This window comes from Palaemon carinicauda, chromosome 15, assembly GCF_036898095.1.
Source record: "Palaemon carinicauda isolate YSFRI2023 chromosome 15, ASM3689809v2, whole genome shotgun sequence".
NCBI lineage: Eukaryota > Metazoa > Arthropoda > Malacostraca > Decapoda > Palaemonidae > Palaemon > Palaemon carinicauda.
Window position 1 is genome coordinate 67145456 of NC_090739.1, and position 5000 is coordinate 67150455.

General features: G+C 30.0%; 1 protein-coding gene across 2 annotated transcripts in view; it reads right to left on the bottom strand.

The window, feature by feature from the left end:
• Nucleotides 1-5000, bottom strand: part of LOC137654650 (uncharacterized) — a 12473-nt gene that overhangs the window by 4736 nt on the left and 2737 nt on the right. Inside the window, exon 2 of one of the 2 annotated variants that reach the window (XM_068388474.1) lies at nucleotides 1946-2065. The exons of the other annotated variant lie outside the window; for it this stretch is intronic. The gene's annotated coding sequence lies outside the window, so the exon portion shown is untranslated. The remainder of the gene's footprint in view (nucleotides 1-1945; nucleotides 2066-5000) is intronic. 2 annotated transcript variants of the gene reach the window in all.

A 5000-nucleotide genomic window follows, 5' to 3' on the forward strand; every position in this document is an offset into this window, starting at 1 on the left:
ATAGATTGATAGAGAAATATATATATATATATATATAGAGAGAGAGAGAGAGAGAGAGAGAGAGAGAGAGAGAGAGAGAGAGAGAGAGAGAGAGAGAGAGAGAGAGAGATTATGCACATTATAAACATAAATGCACACAGTATCTATGTTTCAATTCCTAAAATAAGATTTGGATAAACATTTCCTTAACAAGTCACTATCTTGTCTTCTATGTACAATTGAAGCCTCCTAGTACAATCAAGCTAATTGTAGTTAATTTTAGCTTCGTAATATTTTTTCTGTCCATCAATCATCAAAATAAATCTTAGAATAACTCTTCCGAACTTTGTAAAAGAAACATAATAACGTCAACTTTTAGCAAATAATGGACAAGTTACAAGTAAAACCAAATCTGCATATGACTGAGAAAAAACTTGGCATTCTATATCAAGATTAAGGACTTTCTCAAGGATATATTTCACACTCAATAGTAAATTATAGGTTAACTATTAGGCCTAAACAAAGTTCCTTAATCGTTCTCTCTAACAACAATTGATTCCATCTAACTTATTAATAATTAAATATAATAATAGCGCGCCGCTGGGAGAAGAAACACCGAGAGGAAGGAAGAAAAAACAAAATATAGAAAGTGGGGCATCTGTTAGCTTGTTTTTTATAAATGTATATACATATATATATATATATATATATATATATATATATATATATATATATATATATATATATATATATATATATATATATATATATATATATATATATACAGTATGTATATATATATATACAGTATATATATATATATATATATATATATATATATATATATATATATATATATATTGTATTTATGAAGTTTTCCAGGCGTGTTATAATAGAGAATATGTTATTGCCGATGAACTCTACTTAATTAATCCGCATAATTTGAAGTGGCAATAAAAAAAAAATTTCATGGGAATATTAATATGTCAAGTTGAATTTCTCTTTTTTTTTTTTTTTTTTTTTGTCTAATTGCAAAATGCCATGGCACGTTGTATGAAGAAAGTTTAAATAACAAAAACATATCCGTCTATTTTAAATGTTTCATCAAAAAACTTATTATGAAGCAAAAGAAATTTTTTTTTCTCCAACAAGACTATACGTCAAATACTGGAGAGATAAGAGTATGTGTATGTGGATCTGAAAAAAACCGGTAAGTTCTCGTTTAACGAATAGATAATCTGGTTTTGTCAGTGAAGAGCTAAAGGCAAGGCTATTTTTACCTCAAGTATCTTACATAAACCTCAAAATATGCATTAGAAACTTGACTTCTTTAAGACCATTATTGTCAAATACAATCTCAGCTAAGAGAGTTGTAAATATAGAAAATATAAGTCATCAGCATCTATAAATGAACATAATTCATTACTTTTATCACCTCTAGCATCACAGGCCAAAGTTTAACGAGGGGCTTAGTATGGTTTGTTTATATATATATATATATATATATATATATATATATATATATATATATATATATATATATATATATATATGTGTGTGTGTGTGTGTGTGCGTGTGTGTATATGTATATGTATATATATATATATATACATATATATATATATATATATATATATATATATATATATGTGTGTGTGTGTGTGTGTGTACTGTGAATATATATATATATATATATATATATATATATATATATATATATATATATATATATATATTTGTATGTATACTCACTTTATTAGCATTACTTATATTATTATTATTATTATTATTATTATTAGCTACAACCATAGTTGGAAAAGTAGGATGCTATAAGCCCAAGGGATCTAACAGAGAAAAGTAGCCCAGTGAGGAGAGAAAATAATGAATTACATGAGAAGTAATGAACAATTATTAAAAATATTTAGAGAACAGTAACAATATCAAAATAGATTTTTCTCATATATACTATAAAAAGAGACTTATGTAAGCCTGTCCACCAAAAAAACATTTGCTGCAAGTTTGATCTTTTGATGTTCCACCGATTCAACTGCCTGACTAGGAAGATCATTTCACAACTTTGTCACAGCTGGAAAAAAAAAAAAAAACAACTTATAGTATATTGTGAAGTATTGAGCCGTATGATGGAGAAGGCATGACTATTAGAATTGACTGCATACCTAGTATTACGAACAGGATGGAACTGTCCGAGAAGATCTGAATGTAAAGGATGATCAGAATTTAGAAAAATCTTATGCCACATGCATAACAAACTAATTGAACGACGGTGCCAGAGATTAATATCTAGATCAGGAATGATAAATCTAATAAACTGTAAGTTCTTGTCCAGAAAAATTAAGATGAGATTTAGAAGCTGAAGACCACACAGAAAAACAATACTCGAAACAAGGCTAAATGAAAGAATTAAAACACTTCAGAATAGATTGACTACCGAAAATATTAAAAACTTTCGTAGTAAGCCATTCTTCTGTGCAATTGAAGAAGAAAAAGACCGAATGTATTTCTGAAAAGTAAATTTGCTATCAAGAAACAGGCTTAAATTTTTCAAAGAGTCGTATAGAGTTAAAGAAACATGATCGATGCTGAGATTTTTATGTTGAAGAACCACTGTCCTCGACCTAATTACAATCATACTTTGAGTGTTGTTCGGGTTCAACTTAATGCACATAATTTGGATCATGCACTAATTTTAGCTATATCTCTGTTAAGGGATTCAACAAAACCAGATCTATTCAGGAAATAGAATTGAAGCAAAGAGATTAGCATCATCTCCATATGCAACGAGCTTGTTTTCTAGACCAAGTCACCTATCAAGTGTATATAGTATGAAAGGTAATGGACTAAGAACACTACCCTGAGGAACACCAGATATCACATTACACTCACTATGGTTCCCATCAACAACAACTCTTAGCAATCTATTACTCAAAAAATTCAATAATGATGCTTCGAAGAGACTCACATACTCCCAACAGTTTAAGTTTGAAAATAAGGGCCTCAGGATTAACAGTCAAAGGCAGCACTAAAATCAAGGCCAATCATACGAACTTCCTGACCACAATCAAGGGATTTCTGCGCAACATTGAATATTATAAGAAGGGAATCATATGATCCAAGGTCTTTACGAAAGCCAAATTGCAAACTAGGAAACAGACGATTGCCTATAGCATATGTATAAAGAAGCATAAAGAAAACTAATACTAAATTCAATATCAGAGCTGCGTCAGATTATAGATTTCAACAGCAGTGATATTTTACTGTAAAATTATCATTAACGATATTTCAGACAAAATTGAAGGAATGTAGCATAATGATGCCGGTTTTAACCGCTTTGGCTAGTTTTCATCACTAATTATAAGTCACAAGAACGCATTGCCTAAGATTTCTAGAGTGGTATCGTTAAATAATTTACAACCTCATTTGAGGTTTCCCTGGAGGTTTTTCAGATGTAATCTATTAATCTCAGTAGTATGCTTATATTACTTTAGTCTTATGAAAGGTAAAGCCTTGGCAAAATACACTTTTAATTTAATTTAATCAAACACGTGTCTTTATCATTGAAATCAATTTAAAATATACGTAAATTCAACATATTGTTGTTTTGAAAACCTACCTTGCAGCCTTGATTCATCTCTATCGGCTTTGATATCATAAATGAAAAGGGGGATAGTTCCAATTTTCTGAATGTGTCACAGGGGAAAAAAAATCGATAAAGAAAGGTCCGAAAGTGAATTATTTTAGGCTGTCATTTCTGAACTCTTAAAATAATACAACAATCCTATTTTATTTTTCCATAAAAAGCGTTGTATATTGAAGACATAATTCATAGATTTTTCTTTTCAAACAATCGTGGAAAAGATAATTCACAGCAAAAGACAAGAAGACCTTCACCATTGTTAGTGCAACGAAATACCGTGGTCAATATCAGCCATTCCATTTACAATATTTCATATTTCATATATTGATAGCAAATTAGGTTTATTAACTTTCTGGCAAACACCAACGACAATAAGAGTAATGCTTCAAACCTACAGAAAGCAAATCTCCTTTGCTTATATTCAAATTTTCACTTCTTAACAAATGGCCATAAATTAGGCTTAAATGTCTCAAAGTAATTATGTCTTGATTTTAAGCGTTACTTAGAAACGTTGAGCAGGATAAATTTTCAGAAATATATCTATGCCTATGTGCCCATTATTAGCCCAAACACAACCCAAATAAAAAATAAATAACTTTCGTAACTTCAACAGGTAAGTCAAAGTTACAGTAAATCCTTGACCATAGAATAGCATTACGAGGTGTCGTATATAGACAAGTTTTGGGAATAAGTCTTATAGCTAGAGATTCTATCATTTTGTTTAATGGCTGTGTCTGAATAATCTAGCATATGATTATTATATAAACTAGAAAGCTCTTCTGGTAATTTCAGTAAATTTATAAGGCTCATTTGTAGTTAAAAAATTTACACAGAATATTAGCATTAATTCAAATGACCTTGTACTTTATACTTGAATAGGTCAAGATAAAACGTCAAGTTATTGTAATTATAGTTTATCTCATAATGAAAAATAGGTTTGTATTAATGAAAAGGTAATTACGAATCTCCTAATGACACAGTAAGGTTATCAATTATCAAATCTGCAGGCAGACACAGTACCCTATCCCGCACACTCACTTGACGTTAAGATAAAAAAGATGTCCGATAGAATGCACAGAAATGGAACATTAGTAGAGAATTTCTCTCGCAGTTATATATTTAGTAATATTTTCCTTACACTCGTTTAATATTTGGCTTTCTGATCAATGAAGTTCACCATCTTTGAATCTGGTCTTTACTTGGATGGGTGACCTCTTAACAACTGGGAACTGCTCTTGGGAATCTGGTGTAAGCAAAAGTGGGTAATACCGAGACCATAAAATTTTTTTTTTTAGGAAGTCGTTATGGTGCGTATGATGCCTTTGCAAAATCATTTTATCTGAAGTACCGAGTCGGTGGCCATTTC